Below are 18,573 nucleotides of genomic sequence, written 5' to 3' on the forward strand. Positions count from 1 at the left end.
CAAACCTACTCAACCTCTACTCATAAGAAAATCCCTACATACCTGGGATCAACCTAGTGAACCTTCTCTGGACTGCCACCAATGCCAGTATATATTTTCTTAGATAAGGGGATCAAAACTGTTCGTATTATTCTAGGTATGGTCTAACTAGTGCCTTGTATAGTTTTAGCACAACTTGCCTATTTTTATCCTCCATTCCCTTTGAAATAAATGCTAACATTCCATTTGCCTTCTCCATTACCTGCTGAACTTGTATATTAGCTTTTTGTGATTCATGCATGAGGACCCCCAAATCCCTCTGTGCTACAGTTTTCTGCAGTCTTCCTCCATTTAAGTAATATTTAGCTCCTCTATTCTTCCTGCCAAAGTGCATAACCTCACACTTTCCCACATATACCTGCCAAGTTTTTGCCCACTCACTTAACCTGTCTATATCCCTCTGTAGACTCTTTGTGATATCCTCACCACTTGCCTTCCCACCTATTTTTGTGTTATCCGCAAACTTGGTGATAGTACATTCATTTCCCTTATCCAAGTCATTAATATATATTCCTATCTCCTATTCCGTGCATATTTCTGGAAAGGACATATAACGTTTGCAGTCTTTGAATCTACAGCGGCACATAAGGATTTCCTTACACGCTTTAATACTCTCCATCCTGCGCTTAAATTCACTTTTGAAATGGAGCAGCCTAACCCATTCCCTTTCTTCAACACATTGGTTAAGAAATCTGCTAGGGGTCTCTACTACTCTCTGTCACAAGACTACCTCCACCAGTCAATACACATGTTGGGATTCATATAGCTCCATGATCTATAAGATTGACCTTACCAGCAGTCCTGTAAATAGGCCCTAGACATTTTCTCACCTTGCAAGCTTGATGCAGAAATAGAGTGCATCAAAGCTACCCTATGAGACAATGAGCAGAATCATCTGTGCCCACTGGCGTCAGGCTTGCTCAGCAGCAAGAGCTACATGGCCCCGCTGTGAAGCAGCCCATGGAAGTTGGAAAGTCACCGTTGAGGGTCTGCTCACAACGGATGATGGTTGAGCGGGTGGAGATGAAGGTTGAGCTGTGTTTGGGAGAGGAAGATGTACCAGGGGTGGGAGATGAAGGTCTAGGATTGACTGGGAGAGGAAGAGATGCCAGGATAGGGTGAAGTTGGGAGTGGGGAAATGAAGGTGTCAGGAGGGGGTGAGGTTGGGGGGGGGTGGGGTGGGAAATGAAGGTGTCAGATGGGGTAAGGTTGGGAATGTACGTGTCAGGTTGGGCTGAGGTTGAGAGGGGGGAATGAAGGTGTCGGGTGAGGCTGGAAAGGGGGAAAACAGGGGGAACGAGGGGTTAACAAGAGAGAAGACGGCAACTGGGGAGGTAGGTATAATGGGGGGGTGGAAGGTGTAAGGGAAGGAGTTCGGAGTGCGGAATGCGGAGAGGGGATGGAGTCCTGGGGAAGAAAGGAGTATGGAGCAGGGAGGGAGTAGACTGGAGGAAGAAGTAAGGCTGGAGGAAGAAGTAAAGCTGGAGAAAAGAGTCGGTGGTGGGGGGGGGGATGGACTAAGGATGCCAGAAGAAGTAAGGGTGTCTGAAGGAATCAGGAAGGGGGAAGGACTAAGCGGGGTGGAGTTCCAGGGGTGGAATGTCCAAGGGCTGGGGGAAGCCTGGGGTGGAGGAGGGGGATGGCTCCAGGGGGGAAGGGGTTCCAAGGGGGGAAGGTGTTCCAAGGGTAGAAGGGTCCCGGCGGGGATGTCCTGGCGAATGTGCAAGGGAGGACCCTGATGAGTCCATGACTGCCTCCTGGGGAGCGAACTGAGGGTGGGCGTGGTACAAGGGAATGGTGACCAAAGGCAGAGTGAGGCAAAAGGGTGGGAGGGTGAGGGTTCGACAGTAGTGGTAGGAGGGATGGCGAGGGTGAAAGGTGGGATTTGGAAGCAGACATAGACCCTGGGGGAGGGAAGGAGGAGGTCGGAGAGCTTAATGTGGATGGATCTGTGATTTTCAGGAAGGAAGGAAGAGAACGTGCACATTCACCTGGACATCCCCAAAGGAAAAGGCTTGTGACTGGTAGGTCATGCAGGGGAGGTGGAAGGTGATGCCAGGGTGGTCAACAGTGATGGGGAAAAGGAAATGGGTGATTGGGGAAAGAGAAAAGATGGGGGAGTGCACCAAAAACCGAATCAAGACCATGCCGCAAAAATCAAAAGTGAAACGAGAGTCGTGGTGGGTGAGATCAGATGCTGCATGGGAGTGTGATCATTGGGTGGGTTGAGATGCAGGTCAGCTCAGTTGGACAACTCAGGCGCAAGTTAGGAGTGTGATGGAACACTCCCCACTTGCCAGGATGAGTGCAGCTCCCACAACACTCAAGAAGCTTGACACTGTCCTAGACAAGGAAGCCCACTTGATTGGCACCACATTCACATTCACTCCCTCCACCACCAATGCACAGTAGCAGCAGTGTGCACCATCCACAAAATGCACTGCAGGAATTCATCAAGGTTCCTTAGACAGCACCTTTCAAACCCATGACCACTACCATCTAGAAGGACAAGTGCAGCAAATAAATGGAAACACCACCACCTGGAAGTTCACTATCCTGACTTGGAAATATATCACCATTCCTTCACTGTCGTTGGGTCAGAATCCTAAAACTCCTTCCTAACAGCACTGTGGCTGTACCTACACCACATGGACTGCAGCAGTTCAAGAAGGCAGCTCACCACCAGCTTCTCAAGGGCAACTGGGGATGGACAATAAATGCTGGCCCAGCCTGTGAGGCCCACATCTTGTGAAATAAGATAAAAAAAATGGAATACGAGCTCCAGCAGGCAGCATTGAAGATGCTCAGGGCAGTGAGGTGGGTGTGAGAAGTGAAAGATCCACGTGCATGGAAGAGTGCTTGTGCGAGGCTCTGAAAGGCCCTGCCAAGCACACACCCCTCCCTGTAGAAACACAGGAAAATAGAGGCAAGAGTTGGTCCTTTGAGGCTGCTGTACCATTCAATATGATCATGGCTGAACCTCTACCTCATCGCCATACTCCCGCTCTCTCCCCATACCCCTTGACACCTTTAGAGTTTAGAAATCTATCTATTTCCTTCTTAAATATATTCAGTGACTTGGCCTCCACAACCTTCTGTGGTAGAGAATTCCATAGGTTCACCACCCTCTGAATGAAGAAATTTCTCCTCATCTTAGTCCTAAATGGCCTGCCCTGTATCCTGAACCTGTGACCCCTTGTTCTAGACCCCCCAACCAGATAAAATATAATTCCTGCATCCAATTTGTCCAGCCCCTTTGGAATCTTATACTTTTCAATGAGATCACCTCTCATTCTTCTAAACTCCAGTGAATACAGGCCTAGTCAGCCCAATCTCTCCTTGTATGACAATCCTGCCATGCCAGTAATCAGTCTGGTGAACTTTTGCTGCACTCCCTCTATGGCAAGTATATCCTTTCTTAGGTAAGGTGACCATAAATGCACACAATACTCCAGAAGTGGTCTCACCAAGGCCCTGAACAACTGCAGGTAAGACATCCTGCTCCTGTACTCAAGTTCTCTTGCAATGAAGGCCAGCATACCATTTGCCTTCTTAATTGCTTGCTGCACCTGCATGCTTGCCTTTGGTTCCCTAGTATTACTGGGGAGATATTTGTGTCTTCCTCCGTGAAGATAGAACTAAAGTAGCTGTTTAATTGCTCTGCCATATCCTTGTTCTCTCTTATAAATTCTGCTGTTTCACACTAAGGGACATACATTTGTCTTCACTAATCTTTTTCTTCTTACATACTTATAGAAGCTTTTACAATCCTCTTTTATATCCCTTGCAAGTTTACTGTCATATTTTATTTCTCCCCCTCAATCAATCTCTTGGGCCAGGATTTTGCTCTCGTCGGGTGGGCTTGGCAGGGGCAGGTGGGAGTGGTCGGGAAACCAACCGCCGCTCGTCGCCTGTGATCAGGGCCCAACTCGTGACTTTACACTGGTGGGCCAATTGAGGCACACCCAGCATGAAATGCACGCTGCAGTGCTCAGCATGTCTATTTCGGGGGGAGGAAGGTGAGCGGGGAACTTCGCGCATGCGTGCAGGTGCATGCAGGAAAAGCTCCCTGTGGTACAGAGCTGCCTCAGGGGGATGAAGATTTTAAGAATTAAAAATAAAGAATTTTAAATTGTTAAGAAACATGCCCCCTTCATGTGACTCTGTCGTGTAAGATAGTCATGTGACTCTATCACATGAGCAGGGACATGTTATTAATGAAATGTTTAAACTTTTATTTAATTTTTAATAGCTGTTGGAAACCTCATCCTGCCCATGGATGAGGTTTCCTAAAAAATCCAAAGGCCACTTGGACTTTTCGACGGGCAGCAAAATATTTATTTCAATTAGGACTTTAGTAGCCTTAATAAGCCTATTAATTGTTGGTGGGTGCGCTGCCAACTCCCATGTGTGCCCGCTGACCGAAATATCATACTTCATTTTACGCTCGTTTGGGTCGGGCGCGCAAGCACCTGGCAAGCTAAACATCCTGGTCTTGGTCCTTCTTTGCTGAATTCTAAACTGCTCTCAACCCTCAGGTTTGCTACTTTTTTTGAGCAACTTTATATAACTCCTCTTTGGATCTAATACTATCCTTAATTTTTTTTGTTAGCCATGGTTGGGCTGCTTTTCCTGTTGTGTTTTTATATATTGTGTATATGTGTTTTAATATATAACTGTTGTAATGCATACATTTGTTCCTTAAATATCAGCCATTGCCTATCCACTGTCATGCCTTTTAATGAAGTTAGCCAAACTATCTTAGTCAACTCGTACCTCATACCTTTATAGTTTCCTTTGTTTAGATTTAGGACCGTAGTTTCTGATTGGACTACTTCACTTTCCAACATAAGGAAGAATTCTATGATATGGTCACTGTTCCTTAAAGGATTCTGCATAACAAGATTATTAATTAACCCCTGCCCATTGCACAAAACCAAATCTAGGATAGCCTGTTCCCTAGTTGGTTCCTCAATATACTGGTCTAAAAAAAACCATCTCGTATACACTCCGGGGATTCATCCACCGCAGTATTATTGCTAATTTGGTTTGCCCAGTCTATATGTAGATTAAAGTCATCAATGATTACTGTAGCACCCTTGTTATATGCATCTCTAATTCCCTGTTTAACACTGTCCCCTACATTACCACTACTGTTTGGAGGCCTATAGACAACTCTCACTAATGTTTTCCACCCTTGTTGCTTCTTAACTCCACCCAGACTGATTCTACATCTAGATTTTCTGAGTCAATATCCTCTCTCACTATTGCACTGATGTTATCCTTAACTAACAACGCCATGCCACTTCCTTTTTCTTTTTGCCTGTCCGTCCTAAATATCGAATGCCCTTGGATATTCAGTTCCCAGCCTTGGTCACCCTCCAGCCATGTCTCGAATCGCAATCATATCGTACCCATTTATATCTATTTGCGCTGTTAATTCCTTATTGAGAATGTTCCATGCATTCAGCTACAGTGCCTTTAGACTTGTCTTTTTACACATTTCTTTTGTACTATGGCCCTGTTTGCTGCTAGCCTCCATTTCCTCTGCTTTCCATTTTTGCTTTTTACTTTTCTGTCTTTTGTTTCTATCTTTGTTTCCCTCTCCTCTCTCAGGTTCCCATCTCCTTGCCACTCTAGTTTAAACCCTCTCCCACAGTACTAGCGAATACCCCTGCGAGGATATTGGTCTCGGTACTGTTGGGGCGCAACCTGTCCAGCTTAAACAGGTCCCATCTTCCCCAGAACCGGTTCCAATGCTTCAGAAATCTAAATACCCCCCTCCTACACCATCTCTCCAGCTACGCATTCATCCGGTCTATTCTCCTATTCCTGATCTCACTGGCAGTGGGAGTAATCCTGAGATTACTACCTTTGAGGTCCTGCTTTTTAATTTATTTCCTAGCTCCCTATATTCTACTTGCAGGACCTCATCCCTATTTTCACCTATGTTGTTGGTACCGATATGTACCACAACCTCTGGCTGTTCACCCTCCCACTTCAGAATGTCCTGCAGCCACTCAGTGACATCCTTGACCCTGGCACCAGGGAGGCAACGTACCATCCTGGTGTCACATCTGTGGCCACAGAAATGTCTTTTTGTTCCCCTTGCAATAGAATCCCCTATCATTATTGCTCTCTCACCCTTTTTTCGCCCCCACCCTATGCAGCTGAGCTATTTGTAGTGCCATGGACTTGGCTCTCACTGCATTCCCCTGAGAAACCATCTCCCCAGCAGTACCCAAAACAGAAAATCTGTTAGAGAGGGAGATGGGCCCAGGCAACTCCTGCACTGTCCGCAAGAATGACCCAAACCTCCCTGTCGCTTGCCATTTTAACACTCCACCCTGCTCTCTTGCCCACATGTCTGTCCTTGGCTTGCTGCATTGTTCCAGTGAAGCCCAACGCAAACTGGAGGAACAACACCTCACCTTCCGACTAGGGACTTTACAGCCTTCCGGACTGAATATTGAATTCAACAACTTTAGGTCGTGAGCTCCCTCCCCCATCCCCACCCCCTTTCTGTTTCCCCCTTCTTTTTTTTTCCAATAAATTATAAAGATTTTCCTTTTCCCACCTATTTCCATTATTAAAAATAAACCCACTAGAGCTATACCTTGAGTGCCCTACCATCCATTCTTAATTAGCACATTCGTTTAGATAATATCACCAACTTTAACTTTAACACCAATGTGTTCTATTGTACTATTGTCGTTGACATCTTTTGATGATCTGCTTCTATCACTGCTTGTTTGTCCCTACAACCACACCAACCCCCTCCACCTCTCTGTCTCTCTATCTCTCCGCCCGCCACACACACACCTTAAACCAGCTTATATTTCAGCTCTTTCCTGGACTCGAACTCAAGTTCTGTCGAAGGGTCATGAGGACTTGAAACGTCAACTCTTTTCTTCTCCGCCGATGCTGCCAGACCTGCTGAGTTTTTCCAGGTAATTCTGTTTTTGTTTTGGATTTCCAGCATCCGCAGTTTTTTTGTTTTTAACTCCTGCACTACCTGCCTAGTGTCTTTATTCTCTTTGGTGGTCACCCATTCCCTTTCTGCCTGTGCACTCTTTACCTGCGGTGTGACCACCTCACTGTACGTGCTTTCCACGAATATCTCAGCCCTGCGGATGCTCCATAGTGGCTCTAGCCACTGCTGCAGATCCAAAACACGGATTTCAAGTATCTTTTGCTGGAGATGCTCCCTGCACTTGTGGTCACCATGGCCACTGGAAGTGTCCCTGCCTTTCCACATTGCACAGGAGGAGCATTCCACATGACTGAGCTGCCCTATCATGACTTACCCTTAAATTACTCCCTTTACTTTTACTTCCTCTAGTTTAGAGAATATTAAGGACAGTAGAAATACTCACCAAGTCCTACTTACCCAGGCTGCTGCTCTCTTTTCTGGGGAAAGGTAGAAACTGAAAGGATCACCTCCTTCCCTCTTCACCAAACACCATCATTCACCAAACTCCAACTGAAGCGCTCAAATGCAGCCCAGAGCAGCACACAGAATCACTTGTTGGCCATCTGCTCTCTCTACGGTGACAGTGGACGAGGTTGTGGGACTCAAAGGCAAAGGGGTCTTGGAGTGAGAGGGCAGCCGCTGTGACATCATGCGAAATCACAAATGAGCCAAAGGCCACCACTTTCATACCTAAAAAGTGTCCAACCTAGTTCAAATTACACTGGAAAGGCAAATTATCTCAAACATTTGAACAACCGGTTAAACAAGCCATCTCATGATGCTGCTATGCAGTGACTGTGCAAGTGATAATTTCCACTAACAGGATGCTGATGTCAGACCATTGGACAAAGTTGCCTATCACACCATTGGACAAAGTTGTGCTTGAATTTCAGCGCCCCTGCAATACCAGGTATGTAGGCCACACACCCCAATCATTGGCTCATCAGTTCAAACAGCATGTTCATAATACTCAACCAACTAGCACTTTCAAAGCGCAAAATAAAATGCCTATTGTTAGATGTGATTCCATGATTGGGCAGCAAATGCTGAACAATCCTGAGTACACTAATAGCTACACTAACAACCAATTAAGTTGAGCTCGTGACATGGCTCATTTATGCTTGTTAGAAGTGACATACATGAATATGCAAGAGGAGCATTAATACACAAAAAAGGGAATTATCCAGGAGTTTGGGGAGCTTATACTTCTCAATTGTTTCCTCCATGGCAATGCCTCAGCTAATTGGCTTCGAATCCTGCCACGGCAGATGGTGGAATTTGAATTCAATAACAATCTGGAATTAACAGTCTAATGATGACCATGGAACCATTGTCGATTGTTGTAAAAACTCATCTGGTTCACTAATGTCCTTTAGGGAAGAAAATCTGTCCTTACCTGGCCTGGCCTACACATGACTCCAGACCCACAGCAATCTGGTTGACTCTTAAGATGCCCTCTGAAATGGCTTAGCAAGCCACTCTGTTGTAACAAACCACTACAAAGTCACAAAAAAGGAAAGAAACTGGACGGACCACCCGGCATCGACCTAGGCCTTCACTGTCACTGGGTCAAAATTCTGGAACTCCCTTCCTAACAGCACTGTGAGTCTACCTACACTGCATGGACTGCAGTGGTTCAAGAAGGCAGCTCACCGCCACCTTCTCAAGGGCAACTAGGGATGGGCAATAAATGCTGGCCCATCCAGCGAAGCCCACATCCCATGCATGAATAAAAAATAAATCAGAGTCCACTTGTCAACCAATTAGCACCTTTTTATCCTATGGCCCAAATTATTGTGATTGTTTGAAATTTGGCATTCTTGCATTTGTCTTGATGAGCGTAAGATGAAAAGCTTTAGCAACACGTCTCTCTTTTCAGCAATATATTGATGTAAGTTAAATTGAATGGATGGAGAATCTTGAAGTTTTCTAACTTGTACTCAATGTGTTTACAGCTCTGCTCCAGATGTATGAAATATGTAAATATACTCTATTAACAAATTCTCAACATGCAAACAGTTCATGTATCTTAGATTATCAAATGTGCCAGGAATTTCCTCAGAGCCATTCCCGCTTCACCAGCGTAACATCGCTGAATGTGCAGCAGAAACATAATTTTTGTTGCAGTTGTCATGAAGCTACTAGTGTATGTAATATTTTGGAAAATATTTTTCTTTCAAAATAGAGGCTTATTCTGCAGCTGTGTCTTAATTGGATTAAAGCCAGCTAGTCTGGGTGCTTTGATGTGTATTAGTTTTAAAATGTAAGAGAGATAGTGTGCATTTCCATTTTTTGAATAGAGCATTCAAGAAGTGGGGTGAAAGCTTGACGCTTTTCTAGCAGCTACCAAGCAATATGATTGGTACAATGAAAGGGGTTTCATTGTTAAAAGGTGAAGTTCAAAGAGGCTGGTGAGACAATGAGAATTTGAATTCAATCAGTGGTGGTAGGTATAACTTCAGCAGTTTTCAGTTGGGCAGGGCAGAGCCAATGTGAGATCAAAAGGCAGCTGCAAGCCTCCAGCTGGCTCCAGAGTGAAAAGGACCTAATTTTGAATTCGTAAGGTAAGGAAAATATTGTGCCTGGTGTTTGGTTAATTCTATGGGTTGCTGTTGCCTTTATGGAAATTACTATTGGAATTTGTTAAAATTCATGATAGTAATTTGTAGCCATGTGTATATAGTTTAACCTGTGTAAATTAATAAAATGTTCCAATTAACTTAATGTTACGCTTCGAGAACTGGTAGTCTGTCTCCTGAATTTAGAGTCACATCTCAAGCATAACACTAAGAATTATAGGTTATGACAGTTGTTTAAAGTTTTCCTCTGGGAATTTTAAATAACTCCACTTTGCCAACTGCAGTGGTCATAACACAGTTCCATCAAACTTACAGTGGCTAAATGGGAACAGCTCTATAGAAATCCCTAGCCACAGTGTTTGATAGATTGAGTTCAATCAGTAATGTGCTTAATGGTGGACCATTACTTACTGAAGAACTCTAAAAGAGTTACAATACTCTAAAAGAGTTACTTACTGAAGAAAATATAATGAAGAGTTAAGGGAGATGATGGTAGGAAATTTCTGTGGGTGTTTGCCTGATCTCTCTCTGTACCCAGGGAATGAGACTTGCAGAAATCCTCAAGAAACATGAAAATAGATTATCAGCTGTTCATGTTGTTTCTCTCAGGGTTTGTGGGGAGTCAGGCCCTATTCTCACAGCTTGCTCCAGATTAATATCTTGGTTAATTTTATTTTAAATCAAGGGAAACATTTCCTTTTTCCACTAGTTCTCTGGTCTTGTGATACATATCAACTCCAGCCAACTAATTTAGGAGGTGTAGACTCTTCAGTCTCCAACAGTGCTTCTCCAAACAACAGTGAAGGAAGTATGACCAACTGACATAGTCGTGATTCACTTTCTCTCAGTGGGGAATCCCATGTCTTTTACTTGACATTTTCCATGGCAGTACAGTTAAAACCAGGAAAACAACTGAGTGGGAACTGCATATGTGAATATGGATTTAACTACGTTTTGCCTGCTCATAAAAGACTTTTGTGGTTCAGCAGTTTCAAAACTCTGGAAATTTTATTATTTAGCTGGTTAATATTCCATTGCCCACAATGAAGTGTGCACATGCATTCCTGTACAGCAGACAAGATGATGGATTCCTTGCTATCTCTGTCAGCATCACAATATCCGCACAGAATGTCACAGCATAAAATCCTACAAGCTTAATAAACAGACAGTGTTTTACAATATAAACATGGGACATAACTGCCATCGCAGAAGTGTTTGTAGGATATTACCGATTGCAACATTTGATTCTTTTAACAAAGTTGGCAAACCCTTTATGTAACCAAAGTTCTTTTCAGTCACATATGACTCTGGCTTTGTAATCATACTGGTGTGTGAGGGGTGGGTAGGGAATAAGGTGTGGATAATAACAAACGTATGCTTAATGGACTTATTTTGGGCTGCTTTCCACTGATGCACTCAATCCCTACTGAGCCACTGGAACAGGAAATCTTGGTGTAGAGAGTCTCCCCATCCCTAGCTCAGCCCCATCTGTCATAAAAATGTGGGTGGATTTTCCGCCATTACAAGGTAAATTTGAAACTGCAAGAACTCTGCCATTTCACTGGTCTCCCTTTGGATTTATGGGGGTTGGGTGGGGGGGAGCAAAAGCCACTCCCCATTCGCCACCCAAAGAATTTCAGCTCTCTAGCTTCCACCTTCATTGATAGAATTGTGACCAGAATGTTTTTTTAATTGTTAGTACAGATTAGATCATTATTTCAAATGTCGAGATAGATTTCTGACTTCACCACCTGGCCAGTGTGTGATATAATGGAGCTGACAACCTGCTCTTCATAAAACCTGCTTAATTTCTATTTCTTCGATTTCAATGCAATGTAAATCAAGTGGGTTTCACAACAAGTGGCCATCTGCTCCACCACATTAATACCCAGGCGGGGGAACCAAAAATCTATTTGGTCATTTTTCTGAATATAGTGATTCCTCTTTTATCAACACAGTGCATAATAATGTGGAAACAAATAATTTTTTTTTAAATGCCTCCAACTATTTCAGCAGGAAGAACTGAGTTAGAGTATAACTACAGGCTAAGATGACAATTCATTGATGTCTGACATTCAAGTGATTAATTAATACATGATATTGATATTTTTGAAATGCCAATGACACCTTAAGCAACTTGGTATTAAATCATAAGTTTCTTCTTTCTTATCCTCAGCTCACATCTTTCCTTCTTTGGGCAGAATTGTATTATTACAGCTACTAACAACACGAGTTGCAAGGTAAAAAAAATGCCACATTGTCTGGAATCACAATTATTTGCACATGTAAATGTGCAACATGCATTTAATAAACACCACCAAATTTAGGGCTTTAGTAGCACAAGCTGGAAAAGGCAATGGTGTCCTGTAAATTCTTGTTGACAATACTTAATATTGCAAACACTACCTCTTCTTAATTTCCCTCACAGCTACGTGCTAAACTTTGGCAGTGCGCTGAGGAAGAAAAGAGACAGAGATATTTTGGTGGATCAATTCTTTGGCTTGGCAAGTGTCTAAGGTCTTCCTCCTCAGCATCCCACACACTGTACCTCCACCCTGACAAGTGTCTGTGGACTTTTGGACCAACAAGGATAATAATCTTATTTTGTTTTACAACCCAAATTTTTCTTAATTCACCCTATTTTAAGCAGAAAATACTACTCTTTCATCTCTGATAAATACTAAATGATTTAGAGTAAAATGAAAAATTTAAGGAAGAAAACATTTGCAAATGGTGGAGAAGTCTTCCAGAAAATCTATGGAGAAAGGGAACAGATTGCTCATACTTTTACTAGCCCACTTATTAGTGTGGATCATTTTTCACCAGGTCACCTTCAATGCAGCAGTGTTATTGGAGGCAACTGTAACATAAATAAGCCCATGGTAGCATGATAACCAAATCCAAAACTCTTTTCAGCAGGAGATTTCATTGTATGCCTCATTGTCAAAATGCCAACAGCAATAATAGGAAGCAATAGCACTTGCATTGGATCTAGCATCTTGGCTCTAGCAATAAATGACCTTAGAACTCAGATATAGGCTTCATTAGATTGCTATTCAGTTGGGTGTAATACAGTAACATAGGGCAGCATTTTCCCCTGGTCGGCGGGGCGGGGGGGGAGCGGGGGGCTTGTGCAGGAGCGGGCGGGTTCCCGATCGGGCTGCCATTTTACGTGGGCGGGCCAATTATGGCCCGCCCAGCATGACGTCCACCCGGAAGCAATGTACACTCCCTGTGTGGGCGGGGGGGATTCCGTGAGCAAGTCTGTGCGCTCTTATGTACACGCGCGTGGATGAGCTTACAGATCTCCCTGAGGCCTCAGGGAGATCGGTTGAACTTTTAAAAATTTATTAAAGGTGAGAAAAAATTTTCCTGACATGTCCCCTCATGTGACACTGTTACATGAGCTGGGACGTGTCCATCACTTTTATTTAAAAATTTTCCGAACATTTTAAATCCCTCATGAAACCTCATCATGCCCGTGGATGAGGTTTCATGCTTTTTCAGAAGGCTGCCTGGGCTCTTCGCCTGCCCACCAACTTTAAGGTCAGGTCCATTAATCATTTTAATTACTTTTTTAATAGCCTTAATAGGCCGTTGACAGGTCAGCGGGCACGCAGGCGAGTCAGTTGCACACCCTCCGAACTGAAAATCTAAATGATGCGGGATGACGTCAGGACACACGCCCGACGTCACCGTGTGACATTTTACACATTGGCGAGCGGGCCCCGCCCCTGCTCGCTGACTGGAAAATTCTGCCCATAAGGTGTTCAGCCAGGGATTTTAGGGCATGTGCTAAATCTGCTGGAATGTAACCTTTCAATTCTGCCTTACTTTTGAATAATTGCGCAAAGGATATTTTTGTAACAATAGAGATGTGTGTGCTCTTCAGAAACATGGAATGCACTTACATGATTCAACAGTGGTGATCACATATATATAAAGCCATAACTTCCTTTCCTAACAGTACTGTGGGTGTACCTGCACCACATGGATGGAAGGCGGCTCACCACAGCCCTCTTAAGAGCAATTAAGAATGGGCAATAAATGCTGGCCTGCAACTTTCTCTCGTAATCTATGTGCCTGTGATTTACTTTTATTTGTTCCTGGGGTGTGGGTGATACTGACATGGCTAAATTTATTGCCTATTCCTAGTTGCTTTAGGAAGATGGTGATGGGCTTTCTTCTTTAACTGGCCAATTCCTGTGCTGGTGGTGTTCCCACAATTCTGTTAATTAAGAAATTCCAGGATATTGACCCAGTGAAGGAATGATATAATACCCAATATTGCTACTCTTGTTCTGGTCAGTAATAGAGCTTGAAAGGCTGGGAGGTGCTAGTGAAGTAAGTTCGGTGAGTTGCTGCAGTGCATCCTGTAGATAATATACATACTGCTGCCACAGTATGCCCAGTGATGAAGACCGTAGAAACTGTGCCCAGTAGCAAAGTTGCTGATCAAATGCACTATTGTGGTGTTTTTAAGGTTGCACCCATGTAGGTAAGTGACAACTTGAGGATGGTGAAAAGGAGATGAGCCACTCCTAACAGAATACCTCACTTCTGCCCTCTACAAAAATTTTGATATGTCTTGTCCATATCAGCTTCTGCTTAATGGGGTGACTCCAGGATGCCGATGGCATGGGTCTCAGTGATGATGGTGCTGTTGAGGAACATAAAAGGCAGTTGGCCTTTTTCCTGTTGGAAATGGTCATTATTTACAATTAGCAGGCATGAATATTACCTGCTTCTTGGCAGCTGTATCCAGATCCTGTTGTCAGCTGGCAAGTGCTGCTTCGCTATCAGAGGAGTGGTGAATGGAGCTGAACACTATAAAATCGTCAGCAAACATCCCCACTCCTGACTTTATTATGAAGGCAGGGTCATTGATGAAGGATGAAATATGTATCTACACAGTTATTCTGTTCACCAAGGAATAAGCCATGGACTCTTTCAATTACGGTATGCTTGATTTTAACATTTAAGATTCTGTGATAGGAAGGCATTTCCTTTTTCAGGACACTGGCTTGGCATTTCTGTCTTGATAGTATTCCAAAGCAATGAGTTAGTGCCAGGTATTATAGACTGTTCTTCTGCCTTTCTTCACATAATTACAGATTTTCCTTCATCCCTAATGCATATATATATCCTCATGGCTAATTTCTAAAATTTAAAAAACTGGATAAAGACCCTTTTAAAATGGCTAAAGCTATGTCTGTCTGTGATCCTCAAACAATAAGGGCTAATATGGCAGTTTTGTAGGAATTGACACCTTGTTATCTCTGAAGAGATCCTAACAACCCCCTGTGGGCTGCATAGACCAAATTCAAAGGGAGTTATACAAAGGCTATTTACTTTTATAAGCCAGGCCTGGCCAACTGGAGTCAATTCATCTGCTAGGACAAAAGACCTTGCAAACTTCCGTTCCTCTCTTTTGCCCTGCTCACCTTCCTTGCTTTCCATTTCCCTCCTGGTGTTTGACAAGGTGTTTACTCGAACTCCAGTTCTGTCGAAGGGTCATGAGGACTCGAAACGTCAACTCTTTTCTTCTCCGCCGATGCTGCCAGACCTGCTGAGTTTTTCCAGGTAATTCTGTTTTTGTTTTTGTTTTCCCTTTAACACTTAATGGTTGAAACATTAACAATCCCAGGGACCCAGACAAAGGGATACACAGCCTATGTCAAAGCCAGAGTGGGGAGGTGGGAGTCATGTGACATAAATCCCTAGCTGGGGGAACCAAAGGAATTGCCTTGTGGAGCTACAAAGCTCAGTCTGCCACTTTTACCATCTGCAAACAGCAGCACAGAAAAGGGGTTCTGAACTGGCTTGAATGCCTGGAAATCATCTGCACTGTTTCAACTGGAACTCCTGCACCATCGCCTACAAGACTGATGCATCTCTGCGTGCCTATCTCATCGTGGAAGTCAACTCTACTGGAAAAGTAAATTATCCAGCATCAGTTCAGCCTGCCAACCTTTGTGAAGGAATAAGCCTTTGGACTTTGATTCTGGACTCTGGACACATGTAAAACAATAGTTCTTTTCTCTGTGGTCTTTGCCTTGTAAATCTTTCTTTCTCCATCCCTCTTTACTGTATTAATGCACAGGGGGGGTTACACAGTGACCCCTATCCTGTGTTTTGCGTGTGTGCAAATAAACTAACCTTCTGAGTTGATCCTATCTCATTTGCTGTGGGGTTATTTGTAGAAAATTGGATCACACTAAAACTGAAGGGTTGGGAAACACACCGCCGCTTATAAAGTGGGAAGCAAATCAAAACAACTTTCTGTTTATAGACAGGTGGTTGGAGGAGAAATCGAGGCTGTTTAAGTTAACCTCCCTCCTGTCCATACAGAGATAGAATAAGCTAACAAATTCAATTTTCTACTTTTAGATTTCAGCAGAATAAGATCAATAATTTCCAAATTGTTTTCTTTTTGGTCAAAAGGCTTTTCTTATATTAGATGGAACCGGAATTTTCATTTCAATAAAGCTAATCTTCATTCATGTGGTCAAAGAATGTTTCAAGAGACACAGCAAAGAAATTTTAAAAACTGAAACCCAGCCCTCTCAGAACTTTAGCATATTTTCAACCTATGAAGACAAAAAAAAAGCCAGCTGCATTGCTACAAAAAGCAAATATTTATAGTTTGCATGTTCAAAATTACTGCCAACAGTAAACTATTAATATCCAGTCAGGCCGATATTTCTTCTTTTTCATGGCACAAGTGCTCATCTAATAACAGGGCAACGTAAGTTGAAGGCATTCTGTGTTGCCATTCTTTCCCTTTACATTGTTTACTTCATAGCCTCCTTGTACAAGCTTTTACTTTGACATTTGGTCAAGGTCCTATTCAATCAAGAAATACTGTGCTCTCAAATTTTATGCCATAAAGTGAGCCTGCAAATCTGTATGCAAGTCCTGAAATGGAAGCCCATTTTATTGCATGAACTTAGGTATCTTCAGCAGGCTCTGAGAGCTTTGAGTGTTGCACATGTATGAATGTTTTAATCTCAATGTTGATGGATTCTACCACTGTTACCAGGATATATTTTGTTGTCACAATACCTGAAGGATACTGCTTGGACACCATGAAGCTGTCTTATATAAATTACATGGAAGTCTTTATTAACAATACTTAATTATAGATATTTACAGTAGGGATGAAGGGGACTCTATATTAGGTCCTTACACTGCTACTCATCTCTAGACTAGCCCCAGTTCTAGGTTATGTGCCTGCTTACATTACCATGTGGGTGGTACTGTACTCAGCCTCATGTTATTCCTTTAGGTAATAGATCCTTCTACTATATCTCCCCCAAGTCTTTATCCCCTGGATAGACACTGATATTAATTTACTTCCAGTTTGTTTCAAGTTTTACATTACTATAAGTCTTGTGTACCACCATTGAGGTTAGAGCTATAAACTATTCTAATCCTATGCTATTTCACTATAAGCATTAACAACAATAACATTAATGGCATGTAGTAACAGAGTTCTTACTACCCCATCTCCCCCTTCAAGTCCTTGGCATCAGAGATTCAAGCAGTCTGGAGGTCTTACAACCCTTCCGCTTCTCGTTCGTTCATCGTTCAGTCGAGAGAGTGGTGAGCTCTGGAGATGGCTCCGTTGTCTGGCCAATCCCATTAATAGCACTCCATCTTGCAATGGGGGAAGCTTGTTTAGAGAAAGGGTAAAGACTCCTCCTGTTATGCCTGACTGTGCCCTTTAGCATACCAATTTGGTAGGAATGGGGTTGGTCCTTTTTTAGGCAAAGGACTGTCCCTTGTCTTCTGAAGCCCCTGATGCAGTGTTGCCTATTGTAGGTGGAGGCCTGCTTCTGTCTGTAGGCTTGCTCTTTTTCCCATATGGTCTGGTAGGCTTTGACTACCAACCCTAGCCGGAGTTTCTTTGGCAGAATTGGAAGTTGAGTGCACAGTTTCCTGCCCATCAGGAGCTCTGATAGGGAGAGGCTGCACTGTAAGTAAGCAAGTTGGTGGGAAAGTCGTTGTTCTTCTTCAAGAGGGCTTTTACTGTGTGGACTCCTCATTCTGCTTTGCTGTTAGACTGCGGGTACCTTGCGGAGCTGGTACAGTGGTGGAAGCCAGCTGCAGTGTGATGTGTGAGAAGTATTTGTTCGCAAACTGTGGGCCGTTATCCGAAATGAGCTCATCTGGAATGACGTGACTTGCAAAAATATTTGAGTGCCTTAATGACTATCCAGTGGTGGTTGCGCAGGACTACTTTACCTTCACCCATCTGGAGTAATAGTCCATGACGATCAGGAGGGATCTGTTGTTGTAGATAAACAAGTCTACTGTCAGCCACTCCCATGAACTGTTGAGGAACTCTATGGGAATGGATAGTCCTCTCTGGTCCTGGTGGTGCATCGCACAAGTGTGGCAACTAGCAGTGGTCTCTTCTATTGCCCTGGAAATGGTTGGCCAGCAGACTGCAAATTGGGCCCTGACACTGTGCGTTGGAAGATCTCTGGTGCTGACGTAATCCCAAGGGGTAAGTGGTTGAAGCAGAATATACCACATGGGGTAATGAAGGTTAGGAGCCAGGAATCCTCATTGAGCAGAAGTTGCCAGAAGCCACTGTTAGCATCTAGTTTCAAAAAAGCAGTATTCCATGAAAGATGGTCAGGCTCTCGCCCAACAAGGCCGTGGGTGGAAATCCCTGGCCACGGCCTTGTTAAGCTGTTTGAGGGCGACATAGGTCTGGAGAGAGCTGTTCAGTTTCCAAACCAGAACCATGCCCGAGCACCAAATGGTGGGTTGCTTTACTGGGAATTAACTCCCATGTTGACCATATCATCAAGCTGCCACCGTACCTCATCCATGAGGAGATGAGGGACCCTTCATGGAATGAAAAGGCACACTGGCTAGGCTTCACTCCAGAGTATTAATTTGTAGGCATTTTTAAGGCGGTCCAGTCCTGTGAAGAGCTTCGGGAACAGTTGCCTGTTTTTTGAGCCTGCG

The 18,573-nt window shown here is 43.6% G+C and overlaps 1 long non-coding RNA gene across 1 annotated transcript in view; it reads left to right on the top strand.

Annotated features, from left to right (window-relative positions):
- The first annotated feature begins 11,788 nt into the window (after positions 1–11,788).
- LOC121280974 overlaps positions 11,789–18,573 on the top strand; it is a 29,069-nt gene continuing 22,284 nt past the window's right edge. Inside the window, exon 1 of the long non-coding RNA XR_005943776.1 lies at positions 11,789–11,831. This is a non-coding gene — a long non-coding RNA (uncharacterized LOC121280974). The remainder of the gene's footprint in view (positions 11,832–18,573) is intronic.

The sequence above is a fragment of the Carcharodon carcharias genome, chromosome 1 (assembly GCF_017639515.1).
Source record: "Carcharodon carcharias isolate sCarCar2 chromosome 1, sCarCar2.pri, whole genome shotgun sequence".
NCBI classification, from domain to species: Eukaryota; Metazoa; Chordata; class Chondrichthyes; order Lamniformes; family Lamnidae; genus Carcharodon; species Carcharodon carcharias.